Source organism: Bos indicus, chromosome 2 (genome assembly GCF_029378745.1).
Source record: "Bos indicus isolate NIAB-ARS_2022 breed Sahiwal x Tharparkar chromosome 2, NIAB-ARS_B.indTharparkar_mat_pri_1.0, whole genome shotgun sequence".
Taxonomy (NCBI): domain Eukaryota; kingdom Metazoa; phylum Chordata; class Mammalia; order Artiodactyla; family Bovidae; genus Bos; species Bos indicus.
This window is the reverse complement of record NC_091761.1, coordinates 88,192,795-88,205,567: the sequence shown is the minus strand read 5'-3', so window position 1 is coordinate 88,205,567 and position 12,773 is coordinate 88,192,795.

Here is a 12,773-nt window from a genome sequence, read left to right as displayed (position 1 = left end):
AGGCAAGTACATTCACAGTGCTCCAATTCAACATTGTATTGGAGGTTCTAGCCAGAGCAGTAAGGCAAGAAAAAAGAAGTAGAAGACATACCTATTAGACTGAACAGAAGAAAGATGCTTTTATTCACAGATCCTCAGTTGCATAATTATGTCCGACTCTTTGCATCCCCATGGACTGCAGCCCACCAGGCTCCTCTGTCTATGTAATTTTCCAGGGAAGAATACTGGAGTGGGTTGCCTTTTCTTCCTTCAGGGGATCTTCCCAACGCAGAGATTGAACCTGTGTCTCCTGCATTCACAGGCGGATTCTTTACCACTGAGCACCTGGGAAGCTCAGGTACATGATTATCAATGTATAAAAACCAAAGGGTCTTTGAAAAACTTATTAAAACCATTAAGTGAATTTAGCATGGTAGCAGGATACAAGGTCAGTGTATGAAACTATAATTCTAAATTACAGAACTAAGTGATAGGAAATTGAAATTAAATAATACAATTTTAATAGCATCAAAACCCATGAAATTAAAAAAAAAAACATATATTTAGAAACCACGTAGAAAAATTCTTAATTGTCGCTCACTTCCCCCAGTACTATCTCAGTCCATAGTATGTACATTCATTCCGTCTGCTGCCCAGTCCAAAGCCCTAGGATCTATTCTTTACTTTTCTCTTCGTCACCTCAGTTCAGTTCAGTACCTCAGTCATGTTGGACTCTTTGCGACCCCATGGACTGCAGCACACCAGGCTTCCCTGTCCATCACCAACTCCCGGAGCTTACTTAAACCCATGTCCATCAAGTCCGTGATGCCTTCCAACCATCTCATCCCCCTTCTCCTCCCACCTTCAGTCTTTCCCAGCATCAGGGTCTTTTCCAATGAGTCAGTTCTTTGCATCAGGTGGCCAAAGTATTGGAGTTTCAGCTTCAGCATCAGTTCTTCCAATGAATATTCAGGACTGATTACCTTTAGAATTGACTGGTTGGATCGTCACATCCAGTCCATCATCAATCCTGGTGATATTTGAAAAATATACTTAGAATCCTGCTCCTTTTACCACCTTCCTTGGAGCAATCCATCACTGTCTCCTTTTCCTGAGCTCCTAACTGGCCTCTGTGCTTCCATTTGTTGTTCTTTCTATGGCTATGACCTTATAGGCACACATTTATCTGAGCAGAGTGTCCTAGCTGAACCGTTCTGACTCCTGAGTGAAGGCCTCCATGGAACCTCACTTCTCTGACTTGCCAGGACATGGTCAGGAACAGTGGAAGAAGAGGTAGTAATTTTCATCAGCAGGATTGTTTTATCTTTGTTTTATGGTATTTTTTGCTTGCATTTCTGTGGCTAGGGATGGTGATTAGGGTGGTTTACAAGATTCTTAGCTCAAGAGCTCCCTCTGTTGTAAGTGTAGCATCCTGTGGATTTTTTAAAAACTGTGTGTGAGTATGTGTGTGTGTGTGTGTGTGTGTGTGTGAGAGAGAGAGAGAGAGAGAGAGAGAGAGAGTGTTCAGGGGGTTGATGGGAGGAAGTTGTTCTTTGATAGTTTAAAAAAATATTCTCTTCTCTTAAAAAACATAAAATAAAATATTCTCTTCTCTTGAAGGAATCCTAACTCCTACTCTTGCTTTTCTCCCTTCACTGTGCAGTTTTCTCAAGGCGCTTCTCCCTTCTTGTTAAAGCCACCCCTCCTTTGCCTGGAAAGGTTGCCTTTCCAAAGATGCCACTCTGAGTCCTGCACATACTTTAAGTCTCTTCCCTGATCTTGCCCTGATCCATAAAGATGCCTTCCTGGCATTTTTGCATGTAGGGTGGGCTTTCCCGACCTGTGATTTTAGATCAGTCTATGACATTTCCCTTGTAGCTCAGTCAGTAAAGAATCTGCCTGCAATGCAGGAGACCCGGCTTTGATTCCTGGGTCAGGAAGATCCCGGGGAGAAGGGAATGGCAACCCACTCCAGTATTCTTGCCTGGAGAATCCCAGGGACAGAGGAGCCTGGCGGGCTACAGTCCATGGGGTCACAAGACTAAACCACCACCACCATGGCCTTTCTCCGCTTCTCCGGTCTTCCCCAGACTGCCCTTCTGTCCATGGAGGCTTGGGCAGCAGGAGCAGAGGGCAGCTTTCTGGGATTTAATCTGTACTTTCTTACCTCTGGTCATCTTAAATTCAATTGTTCAGTCTTTTATTCACACTAAGGGCATGCTTTTATGTAGTTTTCTCTGTTGTTACTATTCTTTTTTTTTTTTTTTGAGGGATGTGTTGGCAGATATGAACTGACATAGCTACAATTAGCTCAGTTATAGAATTTCTTAGTTCCCCTCCTTTCAAAATTTGGGCAAATTGTGAATAAAAAGTTCTTTCCAGGAAGAATGATATTCTGCTGGAAATAAGAGTCAATTGATCTCTGAGAGGCCAAATCAGAAAAAGAGTCCTGTGATATCAGGACTGATTGAGGATCATTTCAGAATCCATGCTGATAGTGATCAGCTAATATCCATTTACCAAAAATTGAGAAAAACATTTGGGAAAATATTTATTGAGTATACTTAAGATTTCCATTCTGGTATTTTTTTTTATTTGGGGGAGCTGGTTTAAAATAGAATTCCCTTATTCTAATAAAGACAGCAAGAGTTGTTCAGGGAACAGAGAATCTGCAAAGGTTTCCTTTTGCTTACTCATATTGCCATTTACAAAGATTATTATGAGATATTTTAAACTATTTTTTTTTGCAGAATCATCAAAATCTTATGTGTATTTTACAATTCCAGCATATCTTAGTTTGGGCTAACCATATTCCAAGTGCTTAATAACCACATGGGTTAAGTTATGGGTGATTTAAGAGTGTAATCAAAAGTTATTAATGGTGTTTAAAATATATAAAACTAAAATATAAGCTCACTTATAAAAACATGTGTGGTAGATTGGATCATTGTTCCAATTTGTCATGCTTTCCTTGTATTAGAATTACACACCAAGGGCCCTTGCCCTGTAATTTTGAAGTTCCTCCCACTGAAATGAAATATACTTCCCTTCCCCACTGATGTTGGGCTCAATAACTTGGCTTGCTTTGGCCAATGGAATATGGGTGGAAATGTTAGCGTGTGCATTCTGGCCCAATGCTTTAAGCCTCTTCCTTTGATATGAAAAGAACATTTCCTGGGTAGTTGCTGATCCAAGGAAGATAAAAGACATGTGGAACTTATAGCTGACCTATATCCTAGACTCTGGAATCCAAAGATCAGATCCCAGAGCCTTAAGTCCACACGAGCCAGGCCAAGGGGCAGTCAACCTACAGACCTGAGAGTGGGAAATACCTGCTTGTTGTTTTAAGCCATTGGATTTTTGGAGTGGTTTATTGTACAGCATTATTGAAGCAGTAGCCGACTAATACATTACCTAAAATAGAAGCAGGAAGGAAAACACTGACCATCTGCCAGGGAAAAGTCCTAAAATGTCCACTTAATACTGGTTTGTGTATACAAGGTTGGGTACCCCAAGAGTTGGGGCTGATAACTGGAGCATCTGGTTATCAGTTTATCTCAAATATCCATACTTACAGCAAAAATTAGGAATAAAAAACCCAGGAAATCAAAAGGTAAGATGAGATCATATAACATTCTCTACACATCCCAAATCAATATTCTAATCCCTAAATCAAGCTGATTAGTGTCATTAAAAGTTGATCCCAAAGAAATCTGTCCAGTGGTTAACAGACGTATCTACCTGATGGTTCTCTAAGTGTGTTTTAATATAGCCACAATAACAAGAGTTTAAATTTGTAGATGTCTGCACATTACTAAGTACTCCCATTCCATTACCTTACTTCTGTTCAACATCCCTTCAAGATAATCATAAAATGTTACCCTCATTTTACAGATGTGTAGACTGAGGTTTAGTAAGTTATGTTGCTTGCTTAAGGTCACATGGCTAATAAATAATGAAACCAAGTTAGATACTATCTCCTTCAAACCAGACTTACTGTGTTTTTATTATCTATTATTATCTGTGTAGACATTTTTTAAATTATAGATTTCTTAAAGAGATCACTAAGTCTTCTCACAACACTTTCCCAAGGGTCTGTCTGTTACTTAATGTACTTATCATAGTGCAGATGCTCAAACTGTAGGAAAAACATTGGTTATGGAGTAAGAAGTCTATGCTGATGCTCCACTAGCCATTTCCAAGTAGTTTAATGTCTCTACACACCTAATGTGCCTTAGTTTGTTTCGTTTTCTATATCATATGGATTCACAAGTTGGCAAGTATTAATTTGATTATAGCAAGGCTTTTCCAAAGAGGTTTATCTGTATACATCATAATTGTTGACTCATTAGTGCACACGAATTCATGCTCCTTTACCATTTCTTTGTAAAGGAAGGCTACTTCATTTTTACATCTTTTTGCTTGAAGTTGTTGTTATCTTCTCTGGTATCTATGAATGCAATGAGGAACGGTACCATGAAGCCCCCTGACCCTAACACACTGAATGTCTATCTGAAAGCATCCTACCTATCATGTTTCCTTTAACAACATAAGGAATCTACAACAAGCAACGGTTTGGTTCTAACAGAAAACCTTCAGCTACTGAGGATGATTTCTTTTAGCCAATAGTTGCCATCTTGTTTATAAGGAAAACGCAGCCATTTTCTTTACTGTGTATACAAGCTCTGCAGAGCTGTGTGTTTGGTTTTCAACAAAGACAATACAAAAATAAATTAGGCCTCGATTTGGTTTAGGTAAGCAATCTTTTGAGCCACAGCTGTATTACTAACTGATCCATAATTGCTCTGCATTTATGAGGTACATAGTTTATTCTCTTGCTTGCCACACAATAGGCTGTGCGAGTTAAAGAGCTCCAAGTTTCAAGGACTGGAGTTTTTGGGTGCCTGCCAGGACTGATCTGTTTAGCAAACAAGCTGGAGGGTGCTTATTAGTAGGTTGTGGCTTGCAGACCATGAAGCCCCTGGGGCCAGATACACTGATCAAATGGTGGATCTATATACCAACGAGGCCATTGGATGAAAAGGGGAACGGCACCACATCACTAAATATGCTTCTCATAGGCCTTAATTATGCCACTGTAAATGACTTCTTTTGTAGCTCTTTCTGTTGGTCCAGAAGACAGGCTATTAAAGATTAACATAGGAACTATTTTTCAAATTAAAATGTAGACAATTCTGATGAGTTACAGCTCTATTATTCATAGTATAAGAACAATCCCCAGTTAGATTGGGAAAATGAAGAGTCATATTTCTAGTGGAACAAAACACATCTTATTTTCTCTAGTTGAATTTCTTTTTTAAAAAATTACTAGTCTTCTCTACCCCCTGCTTAGATTTTTGTTTCTATTGAGTGACTCAAGGTGGCTTGAGGCTTTAAAATTAATGCCTGGTAGAGTATCATTGAGGCTTTAGAAGAATGAAACTGGTCTGGTCTATGTTACATCAAAAAAATCTGGATAATGTCATGTTTTGCCATTCTTGGTCTCACACATTTTCTTCTGCCGCCTTCACTAGTTTGCCCTAAATTTGAAGGTAATAGAATAGAATGTATCTTATGAATGTTGTTATGTTTTAATAGAAGTTGTTTCAAGCAAACAGATTCATGACTGGATAAATTTTTGAATCAGTCCAGTATGTCATTAATGAAACCTTTTTTGCCTCTTGCTCTGCCATTGATTGATTAACAATTTGCTCTTTTAAATTTGAGATAATTATCTGTTAAATACCAATCTCATAAAGTTACGTACATGTGTGATAGAGAAAAAGAGAGACTTAAGAACACAGAGTTATAATATTTGTTAAAATGATAATGAGTGACCCTAAATATAATTTGCATTCAGGGCAGAGCCATCTATATTATGGTGATGTGACAAAAGAACAGCATAAAGCAGTTTTGTAGATGCAAATGATATTTCAAACCTAAATTTGAGAAATTCTGGTAAAGGGATGAAACTAAAAACAAATTTACAGTTTCACGATATTCTTGGACTTACTTTACCATCTGTAATATTGGCACGACTAAAGTAATTTTTAGTTATTTAGGAAGAAAGTACTCACATAGAAAATATTCTAAAAAGTGTGGCTATTATGTCAACTGTGATTATTTAGTGTTGATAAAATTGGTCACATTTATTTTTTTTACCAAAACATTTAACCAAATCCAATGCACCATAACCAACACCACACTTATTTTTCGTTTTATATAAACCTCAAAACCATTTTAAACTCATAGCAATGAAATTATTCTTTATTTTTTATTTCTTGACTTCACTTGTATATGTGAGTTAATTTTACTATTGTAAGAAACGTATCTGATGGAAATTAGCTATTTTGAAAGGTGCTTAAACTTGTATAGTTTGGGCATGCAAATTTCACTGGGTCTAAGAGTTCAGAACCTAGAATAAATTAGTCAAAAGAGACTGTGAGCTTGAAACATATCTACCTAAAATGCCTGGGCAGCTGACTTTCTGTCCTTTGTTTCAATCCAACACATACTTTTGGAATCTCTATAATGTTCCTGCTTCAGTGCTTGATTCTGAGGAGACCAAGATCCAGTCCCTGTTTTGACGGAGTTCATGGTGTTGTGACCTTACCCATGCTGGGTCCCCTCATTGGGGTCCCCTCTGCTTTTCTGTGACTGGAAAACTCCAGCTGACCTTTCAGAGTTCACCTCCTCAGAGCAGCTTTCCCTGCTCTGCCGCCCCAGTCCTCTGAGGTGATCACCGCATCCGTTGGGCTGTCTTTGAGTACCTCCGTGTTGTATGCATCCCCTCCCACTGTAATTATATGTCGATTTTTCTGTCTTCCCCACAGCAAAGAAACCCATCCATCTGTTGAGTATTTGCTGGCATATGGGCTAATTCTTTCTATTATCAAGATTAGAAAAAGCACCTTCATGGACCAGTCCCTTCTTTTCCTCTCTAACCTTCTGCTTCTAAGCCTGAACTCCTTAAGTTCAGGCCCAAAGGTAAGTTACTTCTTGGCCAGTACTGTGACCAGTGAGTAAGATACCTCTCAGTATAAGAGCCTTTCCTGGGGAGCAGGTTGGGGATTCAGAAACTGTGTGAAGCCATTTCAGAAATTCAGTCCTTTTAAAGAAACACTTCCTATGAGATGTTTTTCTATAAAATGGTATCAAAACACTGAGTATGCAGGGCTCTCAGTCTGGCTGAGGATTTCAGATTGAGGAGTCCCAACTAAGCAATACTGCTGGTCCCAACTGAACCCGCTGTTGTTCCGGGCTTGGCTTACCTTTGTGTTGGGGTGTTGACTCCTCAGGCTTGGGTAGGACCCATGCTGGCTGAAGACTCCAGACCCATCACTTCTGCCCGGGAGCAGCTTTTTCTGCTTCCCTGTGAACCATACAGATTAAATATCATTACCTATGGAACGCGATGTGAACAGGCTTGGGAAGCACTGTTTGGAACAATGGTTTCTAAATCTGGGTCAGTGTCAGAATCACTTGGGGGAACTGTTTAAAAAAGAAAAAAAAAAAGAAGGCACCAGAGTCCCAGGCTTCCCTTCCTCCACCCGGAGTTCACAGAATCAAATTCTTTGGCTCCTGGAGCCAGGAAATAAGAAACTTCTCAGGTGATTCTCCTTTTGTACAGATCAAGGTTTGAAAATGTCTGGATTTTAAGCATGGGCTTTGAGATGAGATGTGTCTGTTTCAAATTTGTAAATATGTGGAGGGAGGAAGTAGGTAAGGCCATGCCTGGTGTGAAGGAACAGCAAATAAATCATAGATATTATTGTTACTATTGTTACTCCTACTTCAATGGCCAGAGTTAATTGCATCTCCCATGACCCCTCCCACTCCTGTGTTTTTCAGTCAAAAATAAGGCTACTGAAGAACTGTCCCTGGGCCACATATATTTAGTAGTTAAGGGACTTCTAGAGGTGGATTTTCACTTACCTTTCTAACCTCCACCTCCAGGGCCCAGAGTTCCAAGGTCACAGCACAGTCTGTGATGATACAGAAGAGAATCATGCTAACTAGTTTGCCCATGAGCAGACTCCAGCTTTACCACCTGAATTAGTCTGGCAGTGGCTAATTTTGAAAAAGGGAGAAATACCACTCCATACGTTTCATAGGTAAGGAAAAAATAAGAACTTTTATTTCCTTTGTTAACATAGATACACATTCATATGTTTCAAGTATAAATTATTGTTTAAACATTTTGCTTTGCAGTAAATTCTGCCTTTGACCTAGACTTCTTGGGGTATTAATATAACGTTGAGCTTCTGCTAGACAAGTAAAATCTTCCTTGATCAAAATTAAGAACAGTGCCATCTTCTATAAGGTTTTAGAAAAAACAAATCAACTACAGAAAATGATTAAAAGGCAGAACCACTTTTAAAGATAAAAGTTTATAATTAGCATGGACGTTCTGTAATTTAAAATGGAAAGTTTGTGAAGCTATAAGAAAGCAGGGCAAATTTCAGCTACAAAATAACAGGTTTCATATGTTAAAAATATCAATCATTTAACCCAAAGTGAACCAATTATAACACGTTTTCCCTAAGGTATGGGTCTGACACTCAGAAGTAAGCCCAGTGACTTATAGGAAATAAAGTCAAATCCTTAATACTAATGACCAAACTTTTGCCACGTATTACTGTCTAAATTTATAATTCCAAATTTCTGTTCCATTCAAGTTATTGAGTTCAGTATTGCTTTTTATTTTAATAGGATAGGAGCACTTACTGCACTGAAGTTTGTCATCAATGTAATAACCATGTATCACTTATATAATTGTTATTACCCACACAAATATGTTTTTCATAGTCATCTGGGATCCATTTGAAATAGCCTAACTCCTGTTTTAACTTAGAGTTAGCTTTATTTCAATATTATTTCACTTCTGTATATCAAAAGCATACCTTGCATCTTGACAGGTAATAAAGTGGTATTGTCAAAGAACTGTCAATCATTTCAGAATATATTCTTCTAATCAACTGGCTTGAACTTGATACATGGTAGATAGCTTCTCAAGTGTCTGTTTGGATTCTTTGATTTGGAGGGTGTAGCTAAACCTATGGTATGAAGAAACTCGATCTCAGGCTAAAGTAATGGAATTTTTGTACCTACAATATAAAAACTTTGAGGGGAGGGGTGTGGGTGTTGAAATACTTCACTGTGCAGTGCCAGCTTCTTTTGTCCCCCAAGAGTTAATTTAAAATTGGGATTGCTGAGTTCTAAAGCCCCACTGCACTCCAGGAAATAATTTAAACTATGCAGTGGTGTGAGTATCATTTTATTCATAGTGCATGACAAAGAAAAATAAATTTGACTATGAGGGGTTTCCCTTTAGAAAGTCAATTGATTTCAACCAGCATGATCAGATCTCTGTTCACACTCATGATCAACAGTAGAGATAGACCACCGACTTCCTTCAGGACTAGCACTAAGTTTGGGATACCTCCCAGCTATTGTGGTGTCCCCCACGCCAGGTTTCGCTTATTAACTGAAGTTTTCCCATGTCCACTAAGTCAAACGTAGACTTTATGTTCCATAATTATTCATGCTCCAAAACTAAGACTTCAGTCAGACATTTCTCATATATAAAGAGAATAGAAGCCTAGAGCTTTTCATGAACACTGTCAGGTCAAAGACAGGCTGGGATTGCTTTAATTAGTTTGACCATTCATGGATGAGCTTTCCTTTCTCTGAACTGTGTGCGTGCATTCATGCTAAGTTCCTTCAGTTGTGTCCTACTCTTTGCGACCCTGTGGACTGTAGCCTGCCAGACTCCTCCTCCAGTATTCTCCAGACAAGAATACTGGAGTGAGTTGCCATGCCCTCCTGCAGGGGATCTTTCCCACCCAGGGATAGAACCTGCATCTCTTATGTCTCCTGCATTGGTAGGCAGGTTCTTTACCACTAGCACAACCTCTACAGCATTGTATTTGAATATAAGTTTTGTTATCACATTTGCATTTGTGAGGTTTTATTTTGCACCTGGTTTATTGAAAGTTCTTGGGTGTAGAATTGGGTTATATATTCCTGCAACATTGGGTTAGAAACATATTTTTCAAACCATTATTAATTGAATTATGTGAATTGATTGCAACTTGTCTCGATTACTTGGAGATTTGCTTTAATTTTTCCCCTTATGTATATATGCATAAGCACATAGCAGTTATACCAAGCCTCTAATTCACCACATAGTAAGACTGGAGTTACCTATAAACTCTGGGAGACTCTTGGCTTAGAAAAACCTATAGAGTTATATGAACATAGAGTGGAAGAGACAGAATAATTTTGTCTGAAGTAGAAGTAAAAAGATCCTACATGTGTGTGTATGGAGGGGGATCTTCTGTGGCTCTTGAGAGAATACAGTATCTGGATAAAGGCATTTTCATCCAGGCTGAGACTCTGTTCCCAAAAATAGGTCACCTAAGTCATATCTTTACCAAAGGCACAAAAATGGTGGTCAATATTGGGTGAATATTTCCTCCACTTTACAGACCTCTAAGTTGGTATTTCTCCTTTTATTAGCATTTCCATTGGAGATTATTAAAGCTGATTACATCATTTTCTGGAATAAAAGATTTAACATTTCTGGGCTGCCATTCTGATTCCACATTATTTCAGTCAAATCAAGATCAGTCTAGAAGAGGAGAAAGTAACATCAGCATGGAGGAAAGCACCAACTCCACAGAAGAAACACAAATCAGCATGCGGTACCTTTTTGCGAAGCGATCATCATAAAAGATTACAGACTCAATGGAAAAAAAAGAAAACCACAGAAATATTTGCCTGTATGTGAAGAAGCTTAAGTATAACCGTTGTTTACAGTTTAAATCTATTCCTAGGTATGCCACCTGTCTTCTTAACACACTTTAAACAAGTATATACATTTTCTCAAAAGTTAATAATTTTTAGGAAAAAATTGTTATGTATCCTCATGCTTAAACAGTGAAATATTCCTTAAAGATTATAAGCATTTATACCATAACATATATGAAAACTGCCCTTTCCGCAACTCCTTCTTCCCCCTGCCAACTAAACAGACACCTAATCTGAAACTCAATAGAAATATTCCTATGTTAACTCCGTGGGTAATTGATCCAGAGGATTTGGAAATTGCTGGTATTAACTGAAAAGAGGAAAGTAGGGCTGTGGTCTGCTGAGCATGCCTGAGTTGGTGGCACATATGCCTTATCCGAATCAATACCTTCCTATTCTTTCTTTAAAGTTGCACAGAGTTCATTCAAAACTGTTATTGATGTAATGTGTGTGCTCATGCTCAGCTGCTCTGTTGTGTTCGACTCTTTGCGACCCCATGAACTGTAGCTCACCAGGCTCCTCTGTCCATGGGATTTTCCAACCTAGAATACTGGGGTGGGTTGCCATTTCCTTCTCCAGGGTGTCTTCCTGTCCAAGGGATTGAACCCGTGCCTCCTGTGCTTCCTGCATTGGCAGGCAGGTTCTTTACCAGTAGCACCACCAGGGAAGCCCAATGTGTGTGTGTGTGTGCGTGTATGTGTGTGTGTGTATCCCTTATTTGAGGTTATATACTTGCAATGAGATAGCAATATAACTAGTTTATTTAAAAGGCGTGGAACTTTAAGCACCATAACTCTGGAAAATGGGGTGGTTATAGCACCACTGTCTGTCTTCAGTAAAATTTCTATGTTCCACTTCTACCTGCATCCTCAAGTACTGGGTAATAATACATCCAGCAGACCAAAGAGTAGTCTAATGAGTTTTGAAAGTTGTTTCTTTTGAGAACTGGGATTTGCTCACAGTAGAATAGTTAAGTAATCACCGCTATCGTGTGAATCCAGCCTAATTGCAATGTTTGGGTCCATATGGAAACAATTTGGCATGGGAGACAATTACTGCAAGTATAAATGTAGTTTAATTCTTTGGCAAGTGGTAATGACATCAGAGACAGTCACCCGTCATCACTCTAATTACCCGAGAGTGTTTATTAAGCACCCGCAGGCCACTAGCTCTGTATGTGGATTCTTCTATTAACTGAAGTGGGCAGAGAGCTAGCCCTTTGGGCACCTGCAAGAGAGGACAGATAGCTGATCATCAGATGCACAAGCTGAACATTCTCAACTCTGCTGATTTTCAAACATCAGGACTTTGCTGGCTGGGCAAGCTGTTATAGACAATGTGAACTCTAGGACAAAAGATGGAAGACTTTGATTCCATGGGGAGTTAAAGGCCTTAATGCCTCAGTCAGGTATTGTCCTATGTGTCTATGAATACAAAAATACATTTAGGATCAACAGGAAATACTGTCAAGAATGTGAACAGGCCGCCCCCTCCTTCCACTAGCCAACCACAGATTCCTAGGAGAAAGCTCAAGAATATCAGATTTGGCTGGGATCTTTTAGGTCACTGAACCAACTTCCCAGTTACCTGGAAGTCTTCATCAGCTGAGATGACCACTGACAGTGTTAAAAACAAGTATATAAAAGCTGAAATAAAATGATATTTTAATATACCTCTGAGTGATACACTGACTTGGATTTACTTGGAAATATGAATATTTGAATAGCCAGAGAGGACTCTAAGATTTATTGACTATCTTGCATGTGCAAGCAGTAAGACAAAGCTCATTTATGGTGTATTATGGCTCATCATGGGCTTCCCTGGTCGTTAATACAGTAAAGAATCTGCCTGCAATGTGGGAGACCCAGGTTCAATCCCTGGGTCAGGAAGATCCTCTGGACAAGGAAACACTCCAGTACTCTTGCCTGGAGAATTCCGTGGACAGAGGAGCCTGGAAGGCTACAGTCGATGAGATCTCTAAG